At 52.9% G+C, this 13,542-nt stretch overlaps 1 protein-coding gene across 1 annotated transcript in view; it reads left to right on the forward strand.

The window, feature by feature from the left end:
• Positions 1–2,491: 2,491 nt before the first annotated feature.
• The window catches only part of LOC119385505 (serine-rich adhesin for platelets), a 58,047-nt gene continuing 46,996 nt past the window's right edge, over positions 2,492–13,542 (forward strand). Inside the window, exon 1 of the mRNA XM_049414009.1 lies at positions 2,492–3,176. The gene's annotated coding sequence lies outside the window, so the exon portion shown is untranslated. The remainder of the gene's footprint in view (positions 3,177–13,542) is intronic.

Consider the following 13,542-nt stretch of genomic DNA (forward strand, 5'->3'; position numbering starts at 1 on the left):
AGGAAGTTTGTAGGGCGGCAGCAGCAAGCACGGGACCGGGTTATAATATGCTTCGCGTGTTGAGGGAAAAGAGAATAGCTCTGCGTAGTTACGGAAAAAGAAACTCCAAAAGCGACCTACGATGCCTTCCCCCCTTATGACATAACAGATAGACAGCACGGCGTGTTGTCAACAGAACTTGGCACGAAAAACAACAGTGGTCAAGCCGAAGCAAACCCCCTCTCGCGGTGACTACTGGTTTGATACTCATTGCTGTCGGGCGTGCCCACAGGGTTTTCTACTGTGCAGAGAGGTATACAACGCTATATGCTTGGTGATATGATTTCTTATCTCGCGAAGGTGGCCTCACCGCTCTCTTCCTTCTCCCCCTCTCCTCGCCCTCCAAACTCTGCGTCATGCTACCTTGCGGTTTGGAGAAATGAGTTCAACCAGTGAAGGACTTTGGTTCAACTAAGCATAGGCGTGCGCACAGGGGGGCAGACCCCCCCTCCCCCCTACTGACCTAAGAGGGGTGGCGCGAATCAGCCCCACACATTGATATAACAGGGAGGGGGGGGGCGCAATGTCAGCGCCATACATTGACATAATTTGGAGGGGGCCGCCGCGACGATACCTGCGCCCCCCCCCCTCTGAAGGGGGGGGGCGTGGGGGGCCTATGGAAATAACCCTATATTTCTTAATGAGGAAGTGCTATCGCGCTCTTTTCTGAGGAACCACGCTGCTCCGGTGTTACGTTCTGATGTGGCCCTCTTAGCCATCAGTGTAGAAATTCGTGCTTGTTTGAATTACACTTTGATGATTTGTTTCTGTATCTGGAAATGAGTACAAAGATGGCGAGAAGGAGCAAGATACAAACAGCGCAGTGCTTTCTTTTTTTTTTTTCGTCTTTGTGCTGGTTGCGCTACAATGAAAAACCCTACTTACTAAAATGTTACGCCAGCGTCACGAGAACACTCAAGAAAGTGGTGATCAGTATACTTTCCCGCGACAACACAGCCATTGTCGTGCACCCCATTGCTAAGGGCCTTAACATACCCTAGTGCGGTGCAGTCTCTTTATCGACGGGCGAGCGCGAAATCTGGTAGTGAAGTCAGTAAACAAGCCTGGCTTGGGCGAAAGACATGGTGACGGAAGCTTGTCTAACACAATTTTCTCCCGTGTAACTTTTATTAATACAGTCTGTATTCTTGTTATTGTTCAACGTTGTCGACGAGTCTTTAATCGCTCACGAACTTGCTCTACGATACTCACAACAACGGTAGGCCTTCATTCAAGAGAAATCAGGCTTTCAGGCACTTTTTACCGAAGAAATGCCCAACGGCACAAAGAAATACCAATGTGCAAAAAAAATCGCAACCCGAAATCTAATCGGTCCCCTCGCGCGGCGCATCTCGCACGCGAGCGCGACGGTAGCAAAAACAGCGCGCGCCCACGGCCGTCGCACGGCATCGGCCACTGCTCTTCAGCTATCGGAAAGAGAACAAGGGGAAAAATGACGTAAAGACAAAAACAAACAAAAAAGAAATGGAGGGCGCCCGACGTCGACGCGTTTCATTTCGCGCGAGAAAAAGAGACGCGCCCACTGCCGCGCGATGCCTCGGCGAGCTAGCGGAGCGCATACACGACGCCGGAGCGCGCGCGCGCAGAGAACGCGAGAGTGGGGGAGCGGGGCAAACAGGCGAGCGGCGTGTGCGTGCGTGCCGTGCCATCCGCCCGAAGCAGCGGCAGCCCTGCCGCTGCGCTCATTACCATCGCGGCGCCGCCGAAACGGGCGAGCCGCCCCGCCGAGTGCCGTCGAAAGCGCGCGCGGTCCGCTGAGCAAAACATAAAAAAAAGACGGGTGAGAAAAACAAGAAAAGCGAGGCGAGCGGGCGAAGAGCGCCGCGGCGCACGCAGCACCCGGCGCGCCGCCGCGGCTCCCGAGAGCAGGGCCGGCCTGCCACCCGAAAGCAAGAAAAAGAACAGCAAAACGAGCGAAGAGGCGCTGAGCGGAGCGGCGGCCGCACCGGGTGCCCGCGAAGCCCGACAACCCCGAGAAGCGCGCGTCGTCCGCTGGCGCGCGCGCCCCAGCCTACGAGCAGCCTAGCCTGCGACCCCCACAACTCCCCCCCTCTCCTCCACTGCCACAGCTCCGTTCAGCACACTACTCCCCGCTGCCGCCCGCCCGCCCGACCGACCGCGCCGCCGAAGGAGCGAGCGGCTCCGAGGCGACCAAAGATAAAAACGGTGCGCCCCCACTGCTTCATCCCCTCCCACCCCTTACCGCGCCACCGCCACTCGCTCCTGCTCAATCCGCGAACGCGAAGTAAAAAAGGAAAAATAGAAGGGAGCGACAGCAGAGCCGGAGGGGAGCGCAAGAACAAGTACTACGCGGCGCGACGCGCGAGCAGAGAAGCGCGGAGGCCGGCAAGCGAATGGTGGGATGTCGGGAAGGAGAGAGGGGAGCGAAAAAGAGCGGCGCGCTCCCATGGCAAGCAAAAACAAACAAAACAAAAAAAAGAAAAGTGAGAAGAAACGGGAGGCCCCGAGCGAGCAAGCAAGCGGGCGCGCACGGCGGCTCGTCGGCGGCTGAAAGAACGGCGGCGGCGGGGCGCGCGCGCGGACACTCCTTGCACAGCTCGAGCGGCACTTCTCTCTCTCTCTCTCTCCGCGCTCGCTGGCAGCGCTCAGTTCTCCGGGGAGGCAACGTGCGTGCGCGCCTTCCTCCTCTTCCTCCTCTCCGGGCGCGTATCACTTTTACCGCCGCCCGTTCCCGGCTCTCCCCGCGCCTCGGCGGCGCACACACAAACCACCAGCTCTGCTGCTTCGGTCATTCGACAGGGGAGACCCCGGCGTGTACGGACGTGGCGACGAGCGCTCCTTCTCTCTCCTGTGTGCCGCGGGCCGTTCGCTCGCTCGGCACTGCGTTCCTTCGGCCGTACCGCGCGCGAACTTGTGTCGTGCGCGCCCTGTCTCCTGACTACAGGCTGTGCTTCAGATCTTTTTTTTTTTTTATTACCTGCCCTTGTCGTCAGTGTGTGATTACGTTTGGTTCCTTTTTTTTCTGTATGATTTTTTTTCTTTGACCAACGCCCGACACCTGGATTAATGAGAGCAACGAGACCCGAAGAAGCGGACCTCCGTCCTCGGCTGCTTTCGAGTCTTCTATGAGAGTCGTCTAGGACAGCTGAAATCCTGTAAGTGGGCGGCTTCTTTTTCTAGTAATCTTTTTCATTCACTGGCTTAACTTTTAAACTCCAACAACTATGGTGCCGAAACTTAACGCAACTCTAGCGGAAGTTTACCCGTGCTTTAATTTCCCCTGCAACGCTTGTCAGTCTAGCGACAGAGGAAAAATAAATAAAAGTTTTGAACAGTTCAAGATACCGAAGCTGAAACTTGTGGAAGTAGTTGCGCGCGTTCGTGAGCGTTGCGCGCGGCGAAACTTACAGCCGCGCTAACTACTCAACTGATTCTAGTTGATCCGGGCGCGCGTTTAGAGTTTAGCTTAGGTGACCTTCGAACTCATAGCGAAATTGGCGAGTGGAATGAATAATCGTGTTGCGCGGAACTTTTGTGTTCGGGCACCTGCTGTGTAGCGCGTGCTTTCGCTTCCGAGCGCGCGGCTGGGAAAGTTTCGCGCACTTCGGAAAAAGTTCTTTTGACGTAGCGATCGCATGAACAAATTGACGTTTGCAATGATTAGTGTTCCAGCAGCTCGTTTATGAATCGCGGGAACGAGTGTTGCGTTTTTCAGGCGCCGAGAGCCGCCGTTTGATCGGAGGTTGTGGGCGAAGTCCGTAAACCGATTCAAGAAGTTCGCACGATGTGCGCTACCGAGTTGGATAAATTGAATTCATGGAACGGCGCCGACACTTCCACGTTCCACTTCTGTTATTCGTTAAACGGAGCTTGTTAACATGTTCGGAGGCAGTGTTTTCTTTCGAGGCGTGCCCCGTTCAACCTTTTTGTAGCCGCGCGCAAGATCTCTCGAGCGCGCACAAAGACGTGATATATCATAGATCCTTCTTACAGTTTCAAACTTGCGGTATGACGTTCGCGCTAGTACTTTTATTTATTTAATTTTTTTTCCTTTCTTTAGAAAGTGTGATTGATGGGTCATCGCGATCAACGCTTGATCGATGTGAGAGGTGAATTTAACTACCGTATGATAACTGTTGAATCAAATGGCAGTCACTGTACAACAGTACGAAACAAGCGCGACAATATTTCGCTAAAAATGCGGACTTCTCCGTTTCACACAGCAACTTCGCCCAGAAAGAGCCGCGCCCATGCTGCGAGAAACGCGCGAGCTGTCTCCGTAAAGTTGGCCGCACGCATTCGTCCTGCTCTTCCACACTGATGAATAAATTTTATATATGATCTAAGGTGTCCCCTTAACTCGCTCGTAAAGTTTTTTCCCTTAACTAGCGCGGGTTCTTGAAATTTCATCGTTTGTCCGGAAACTTCCAAGTTTCCGGAAAGCTGGCTTTCCCGCGGCGCCTGCGTAAGTTGTTGCCTAGCGCACCTCAAGTGCTGTTTTCCCACTGAAGTGTTTTAAAATAGGTGTAGCATATGCCGTAAGCCATCGTTTTTAGTAGCAGGAGACATTTTTCGCCAACTTACGTAAATAGTATGATGATGCGTAAACGCAGTCGCGTCGGTTTCTCAATACAGGCTTTGCGCACTGCTCAACACATGGACAAAGGTCCTGCTGAAGGGCGTTAAATTTTGCGCTTATGCGTAGCCTTGAGCTGTGATTACCTCCTGTAGCTTTACTAATAAGCGACGCGATTCCGGTGAAATTTTGTGTTGCCGAAACACTGTACTTCGCAGTTGGAAGAGTGCGTCCCTGTGTGGTAAGAAAAGCGTTGTTGCCCGTTGAGTTCGGGCAACCAACTAAGTTTCTCTTAACGCGCTAAGAGTAACTCACTGGACTGGATAACTTTCATGTTACCGTGACTTCCACTCCTGAGGCCATGCTGGCGGCGCGTTAGAAATCAGTTGCACGAGAGTGGGCCGTACGAAAATTTCGTCGCGGCCACTGTGGAAGCCGTGTACTCTCATAAAGTCATAAAGCCACTTACTGATGCGCCAGTATCGGCTGAAGGTTTCTGCTTATAATGAGCCGAGACCAGTTCGCGACATTTTCTCGCCTTCAAGCGGCAGCGCGCTGGTTTCGATACTGGCGAAATGTCACCGGCCTGTAGGGCGTGGAATTTTCAGGCTATACACATTCTGATTGTTGCTTTGTAGATCGCCGTGATCTGTGGAGAGAAGCTGAATTCATTACTCAACGTTCAGTGCTATGCGAGTTAATTATTGCGCTTGAACTTCAGTCGCCTACTGCATGGTGTGCTGACTGCTAAACGTTTTCTCGATTGCAACGATGAATCCCAACGTGACAGCGTTTTCTCGAGAAAGCCTCTAGTTAGTGCGCAAGCGTCAAACATATGGGGTGTCAGATTTTACAACGGCCTTTGAAGGTTAGCTCCTAGTACAGCGAATCCCGATCGCACTGCTTCGGTCGGCGCAATGATTAACTTTGCACGCGATAAAAATCAACTGTGCCACGCGTCGCACGGCTCGAATACGTGCACGCACGCCGATCTGTATACGCCGCAATTGAATGCAAATTTCGTTTTGCATAATGCGCGACTACCGAGACACGCGTGCACGTGGCTAGCACTGAAAAGGGCTTGCCGCGTTAGTTGTTCATATAGCTGTCATCTTACGAATACGAGAATCTGCGAAATAAAAACTGTAAACCTCGACTATTGTTAGCCGCACGCTGAAAGACAGATCGAAAGTTCCTGCTTCAGATTCGAACGTGGTGATCGCTTTTCACTGAGGACCACGTGGTGCGTTCACGAAACCTTTCGTGTTTAAATGCGTCAGTGTTTCCGCACGATTAGTAGTCGCAGCGACTACTGAACGCGCGACCAATCGGGACCGTTCCTTACGCACTTGAAAATCTTATTCGTGTCCAGGTGTTCGTACGAGACAATGTAAGCGGGGATTAATGAATTGGAACACATCCATAACTCGTAGTAAGACACGCTTATACGATTCGTCTTGCGTCATCATACGGGATTTATAGAAGTGTCTCGACTCAAGCGCATACGTCGAAGCTCCGCGTATAGTCTGTGCTCCGTAAAGTCTCACGTGTGCCGTCGCTTCGTTTCAAGCAGCTGTTCTGCAGCAGATGCGTTCAAGGTATTCGGTTTGTTGAACACTCAGCTTGTTGAATGTTGTGTTACAAGTGCGAAGTGCTTGTTTTTGAGCTCATGCGCGAGTCGATGTAGCGCGCCCTCCGAATCATGCGAAACGCGGCTTAACTCTCGTTGTGCGCGACGCAAAAAGGGTTTGGCTGGAGCTTTGGAATTTTCGCTTCATTCCCAACATATCGGCTAGATGGATTATAAGAATGTATCGACAGCCACTACAGATATATGCGCAAAAGTATTGCCGAGAATAGAAATCGCAACAAAATACTGCAAGTTTAGGAATTCGACGGAGGAGCGGGAAAGCGCAGTCGAGCGCAAGAACGCTGCCGTAGCATCCGCGCTGCTGCGGCAGTTGTAACGTGTCTGCTATACATGCCCGTGTACTGGGTTCCTTCGGTTGAAAAACGTTCTTCGGAAGCCACTTCTACGGGTATACCCACAGAACTAAGTGAAGTCGGTTTGTCATTGCTTTGAAGGTATACAGTTATAAAGGTTTCATTCGCTGCTGAGCCGCATGCAGCTAAAAGCGAACGCGTTGTCCAAGGTGAGACGCCTGTACCGTAACGCGAGTGAACTTCATTCCTTTAAAATTACAAAAAGCGTGAGCAGCATATTTTTTCCCTCAGCGATGATTCAGTTTCCGTTCTTCAAGGCAATGTTCGGTTACACGCCGCTTATATTTGTGGATCATGCGACGTTCAAGAAAGGCCAACAGAAATTCGTGAGTAGAGACGTATCTACTAGACGGCCAGTTCCCGTTGGTTGGATGCTCGACCCGGAAGATACTGTCCTGACTCAGAGGCGTTCTCACGCATTCGCAACCGCGAAGCGGCCATTCGAGCGGGTGGAATTCTTCCGTTTGAAAGAACGCAACGTGCTGTGCCAGATCTTTCGGCGAAACCTTATCCCCTCCCTCGAGTCCCGTGCGAACCGACGGCGCTGAATGCGGCGACAACGGCCGTACGTCTCCGCGTCGAGGTATACACGCGCAGAAGAAAGCAAACCGCCCTGTGAGGAAACAAAATAAAACAAATAAGGAAAGAAAGAGAAGTCGGCGGCATCATCTGCGGGCGCGATAGCCGTGCCTGCCTGCCCTGCCGTCCGCGGGATGGTTCGCTGATAAGTCGCGCCGTCGCTTCGTTTTCCGGGACGACCCGCGCGCATCGCTTATCCCGCGGGCTCGGCTTGTGCGTAAGCGCTCGCAGTCGGCGCGCAGCCTGACTGTCCTTATCGCGCGCGGCCTCTCCCTCGCTGGAGCTCCTTCTTTCTCTCTTGATTTCGAAATTCTTGCGGCCGCCGAGCGTGGACGGGCATGGCGGTGTTGTTTATCTTCGCGCCAGCGTTTAAGGAAGCGCCGTTCCCACCGGCGCTGATCGCGTGGTTGCGTGCTGCCGTCGTCCGATGAGGATAGTCGCGGTGCGCAGGCGTGATTGCGTATCACGGCCGTCGGCGCTATAAGAGAAACTTTCTGAGTAGTTACGGTTGAACGAGGTCTTGCGTATGAATATTATTACACAAGGGTGATATGCAACATTGAGGGTCATTTCTGTCGCGTGTGAAGCGCGCACAGTTTGGTATGACGTCGTATCAACTGCGAGAATGCCGTTCCGTCTCGTGGATAAAGGAATTAACTCTGACACGTTGCACCGTTGGAATCCAACTCTGCAACACGTTGCTATTCAACTCTGTAACACGTTGCTCTGCAACACGTGCACTATTCCAACTCTGCAACACGTTGCAGAGTTGGAATAGTGCACTTGTAGTCTTAGGTGAGTCTGTTCGCGCACGAGTTTGCTATAGCTGAGTCATGTAGTTTTCGTTCATGCCTTTGCAGGCCTCTACGCTTAGCGGTTATTAAATGATACCAACATTGCTCCTCGTGTATAGTTGGACGGTATACGTTTTGGTGGCATGATATTTGCGAAAACGAACTTTTCGTCTTATCGGACAAGCCAACCGCGCAATGTCGGACGGAGAGGTGCGGTCAGCTCCTCTCACGAGCGGAGACCTCGTGGCGGTGCAGGTCTTGCTTTCTTTCAAGCCGCCAGCTATAAGAGCCGAGGGCTACGAGCGGGTACCGATGCTCTTTAATTGCGATATACTTGCGGCGCTGGCTTGCAGGCATTGCGCTTATTTTAGCGTACTTCTGCGACTCTCCCGCACTAGAAATGCCCACTTCGGCCTGCTTTCATCTTTGCGTTAGTATGGTGCCGTCTCTTATTTCGCGGAACGCTCGAGTCGCCCACTAATCTGGAAGCAGAAAGGTACTGCTCTCAGCGCGACGGATAAGCAAAGAATAGGACCTGGCGGACAGAATCGGGACCACAAAAGAAATAAAAAAGAAAGGAATACAGCCTCCGGGCTTTTGCGGCGCGTCGCCGCTCGCGGACCCTCGTGCGTGCCGGGCGTTTCGATAAAGAGGTCCTCTTGGCTCACGCGCCAGCGGCGGCGCCACGGAGATAGCGAGCGCGCGCGATAAAAGCCGGCTACCGCGAGGGCTGGCGATGCCGTGCGAGCGCGGTGCGTGTGTCGCGTTCTGTCGCGTCCGTATCAGCGGCGTCGAGGCTGCGGGGGTGTCCTCCCAACGCACCGCCGCCGCGAGCGTCTGTTTACCGAGCTTCCGGCCTCGCGGCCGCGTTGCTGTCGTCTCGCCTCGATGGAAGCGGGCTGTCCAAAGGTCGCAGCCGCCGGCGCGGAAATTGCACCTCCTCCCCCCCCACGTTCTTCCCCCCCCCCCCCCGCCGCCACTCTGGGGCTGTGCTTGAACGGTGCAGCGTTGCGGAAGCTGAACCACTCGTACAGCCAATCGGGACGCACGTTCGCAGGTGTAGTCGCTGGTAGGGAACAACACTTCACAATTGGTCGATTTTTTCATTAATGGGCGCTGCCCTCTTGCGCTTTTACACGAATTTTATCTGAGTACTATATGTTACGAATTCAGTAACAAGTTCATGAAACCCCGGATGCATCCGTATAGCCGTTGTCATTCGTATAAGTATTATGTGTAGTATCGCTCATTTCGCTGTGACACATACACAACGGCAACGTTATTGCCTTAGAGATAGGCACCGACACACGTCCGTAGAAATAAAACGCGTTCGTCTTTTTGACTAGCGTACGCGGCTGTCAATAAATGGTCTTACAGACTCTCGGCGGTTATCCGTAAACTCGTTATGTCGACAATTTCACGGATATCCTTCTATACGCTGACGAAGTAACAGCCGCGAGTCTCGCACTAATCTCGTCACGCACGCGCGCAGGATACGCTACGCGCAGGCTCCCGCTGCGCTGCAGGCAACTAGCGAAACGGCAAGTGCCGCGCCTCTCGCGCAGCCCTCATTCCCCGCAGCCTCTTCCTTGGACAGCGCCTGGCTTGACTGTCGTTCTGGCTTCGTGCCCTCTGTTGCTCGCTTCTCCCCTGGTCAGCGTTCTCTCTCTCTTTCTTTGTCTCGGCGGTGCGGTCGCTGTTCGATTGTATACCGTGCCTGCGGTGGCGGCGTCACGCGCCCGAGCGCCGGTAATTACTCTGATGCAGACTGTCGGGCTGGCTGCGCGGCCCGATATATCCGCGCCTGCCGCGTCATCTGTACACCCCAGCACGCTCCGGGGCTTCATTCGCTATAACGCGTGTGCCGGATATAGCGAAGCGCGAACGAAGCTGCGTTAGTAGACGAGGTCACGTCGCATTCGCAACGGTGAAATACTAGCCAAAGTGCGTTTATGGGCTAGTTTGTTGATATAATGAATTGGATGCAGCGCGACTTAACGGGGACAGAGAAGGGTGTTTCTCCGCGTTCAGTCGTGCTTTATCAAATTTACTGCGATGTCCAAATGCGCGGAACAAGACGACGAACAAGAACACTCGATCCGTTGGTCTTACCTGTTCTCCTATTCCTTGCCGTTTCTGCCGAGGTGAATCTCGTAGTATAACTCCACTTTCCTCTAAAATTTTAAATTGTGGAACACACAGCTGTCTCCTAATTATTTACATTGACCCGGCTTTTCGTACTTTGCCCGCGTCTTCGTAAACGGGAATTATACCGAACTAGCTTTTACGCTCCTAACGATAGCGGGAATGGTAAACGTTACATGTAAGTCACTCTCGCATTCTCGCTTCGTGGAGTCCCACACTGGTATGAAAGTTGTGGCTCCAAGTTCAGTAGCCTTCTTCTGTGGACGTCCCATTCCTGGCGCAGAACAATGTGTCGTTTCCTCCGGGCATTCGCGGCCGAAAGGAAAAATATCAAGTAATGAGGGTACGCACGCTGCTTCCTTGAGGCGCTGATCGCTATTTAACGACGTCCGGAGCATCCTGCTCCATAGTACACCACCGTGCCACCTTTAGACCAAGCCTGCCCCGCTGGACAGGTGCTAGCGTTAAGAAAGTATGCAACGGCGGTCTTATACAGGATACGTCCACTCCATTTGGTGCGCGTAATTCCGTTCGCGAACTTTCCTTTATCAGTTTCCCCTCGTTGGTGGCGAGCGCGCAGCTCTAACTTATGCATCCAATGCGCGATCAGCGCAATTAGAGTCTATTGTAATGCACGTTGCCTCAGACTGCCACACGATAAGGCCTCATGATTCAGAGAAACAGAAAAGAAACAGCGTCGCTCTGTATATACAGGCCGAGCCATTCTGCGGTCAAACATCGATATCACTCGCTGCTACGATTGTTCATTGTGCGGCGTCGGCCGACAGACGCGGACTTCGGCGCGATTGTTGCGAGACGGTGGTACCAGTGGACAGTCCAGTGGCTGTCTATTCCGCGTAATCTGCTCCCGACCCGATTTGGTGCGTACGTATACTGTTGTAAGCGGCACCTCCCCCGAGCTGGTTGGTCGTTCAACCGTGTCGCGCAGTTGCCTGGGCTACCACCGGACGTGAGCGATTCTGACGCGCGAACGCGTATAGAAAGGGTCGTCACACTTTAGCTAATCACGCGCGATGAGCCTCAGCCGTTCCACTTTATGCGGCGGAAAAAAACGCGGATGTTGCAGACGCAGGAGACCGTGTTCTTCGTTGGTGTGCGTTGCAGTCGCATTACCAATGAAGCACGCTGCGGACAAGCGAAAGACCATACTTGCAGACATGGAGATACGCGCAGTTAGTCGCAAAGTACTGGAAATTTCGCAAACAGTGATTCCAGAGCATTATCTCGCACCGCGAATTACGTGTTGATCAAACTCTGTTTGATCGTGATGTCATTACGTGCACCGACGATAACAAAAGCGAAACGTCCGCCACTGTGGTCCAGTGGTTATGGTGATTGACTGATGACCCGCAGGTCGCGGGATCGAATCCCGGCCGCATTTTCGATAGAGGCGAAAATGCTGAAGGCCCGTGTGCGTAGATATAGGTGCACGTTGAAGAAATGCAGGTGATCGAAATTACCGGAACCCTCCAATGCGGTGCCACTGATAATCATATCGTTGTTTTCGGACGTAAAACCCCAACAACTATTATTGCTAACAAAAACGAAACAGACGTTTTAAGGGGTTAGCGTTTACTTGTTCGTATTTCAGTAACCCCTGACTTGACCTCCCTAGTCATACAGATTGGGTTCGAAACGCGCGACGTCCTGTACCCTTTAAGTAAAAAGTTCAGCGCAGCGCGGAGAGGCAATGCTTGCGTCGGCGCGTCGTGCTGAGCGAAGTGCCTCGGCTGTCGGCGCGACGACCGAGAGAAAACGACGCGTCACGGGGCAGCGACGCGTAGACAAGCGACGGAGGACCGCCGCCGCGCAACTCTACGAGAGGACGCGTGCCTCGCTTTGCATCTCTTTGCATTCGACAGTCGGAGTGGGGCGCGCGCGTTCTCTCCTCTCGTCTCTGGAGAGGCAGTAGACAAGCGCGCGGCGGGGGAATAGCTGGAGCGGTGCCAGTGACCTTTCGCGCCTGCAAGCGAAGACGGCGCGGCACTGCTGGCGCGGCACTGCTGGCGGCAGAAAAAAAACGAAAACGCATAAGCGACCCCGACCGTCGGCGACGCAGCGTCTAACGTCGACCGCGTTTTCTAGGCCTTTTTATTGCGCATGAAAAGAAGGAAAAACACAAACACGTTATACAGTGCGCAAGCTGCTCATATTGCAAGCTCTCGAACGACAGGCCGACTCCAGCAGCGCGCTAGCGAAACAGCCGTACATGGCAATTAAATAATGGCTCGACAGACGCGCGGAGCCCCGCAGTAGTTCAGCTTTACGAATAGGCAGCTTCGTCGCGAAAGCGAGACGCATGCATGTCACGTGCGCGTAAGAAGTTAAGTATTCGTATACGGCACAGAACAGGCGCAGAGTCTGCATGAAGTATGGCTTGCCAGAAAGTACTTCGTAATAATGCTGTCGCGGCCAGTTGGAGATGCGGGGAATTCCGTAGATGAATGTGCGGCAGGTGTGCCTACCTGTTCACAAGGCATCCGCAGTGGTAAAAGGGCCACTCTCCTCTTCCACATACGGGGGCGTCCACGGAAGCGATAACAGCGTACCGAACACGACGAACGCATGCAATCAGTTTTTGGCTTCCTTACATCTATAGAAACCGGGTACCCCGACACATCTGCCCATTGGGCATTTAAACTCCGATGGGCGTCCAGTGGATATCCACCTCGGGATGTCTTGGTCGTCCAGTGGTCATCCGCAAATAGCCGATAGACGTACAGCGGACATCCGCAGGACTGTAAGGCGCATACTAATTGGCAGTCCAGCAGGTGTCCTGCGGATGTCCACGGCGGATATGCGGATGTTCAATGGACGCAGGAGCTCTTTTTTATTGTATTCATGTTTAAATTGCCATGGAGGGGAAAAAAGGGCCGTGGCAACCGCAGGTCAACCGTAGTCGCTTCGTCGCTTGCAACGATCGAGTAAGATTTGTTGCTTCCAAATATGTGTAATTTGTTACAAAGGGCGTCGCCACCTCGGCGTGACTTAATTTGCACGCAATATCGTCAAATATTAAAGACGATAGTCTTTCTTGAGGAACAAACGCAGATACTTTGGTGTCAGTCTGTCTGTCGCCCGATTAAGCCACTCGGCCACAGTTTAACTACTTTCTGATTGCCCAGCCATCTTGAACTGGTGGCGGGGTTCATACTTGTGAACCTTTTCTATCAAAAAGCAAATATTACGCATATCTGAGGCGCAACATCAATACGTAAGTATTAGATGGTGCGTTTCTTTAGTAGTAAATATGTAGACACGTAATACTAAAGAACGTAGTGTTTCTGAGGCTGCGCTGAAAATGCTAGTGTTTTTTGTGCTGTGCTGAAAATTCGACGCTGAGCCAGATGCGGCGATTCAACATAGAGGAAGAGGAGGACTAACGTAGTACGGCCTGCAGAA

Source organism: Rhipicephalus sanguineus, chromosome 3 (assembly GCF_013339695.2).
Source record: "Rhipicephalus sanguineus isolate Rsan-2018 chromosome 3, BIME_Rsan_1.4, whole genome shotgun sequence".
Lineage (NCBI taxonomy): Eukaryota > Metazoa > Arthropoda > Arachnida > Ixodida > Ixodidae > Rhipicephalus > Rhipicephalus sanguineus.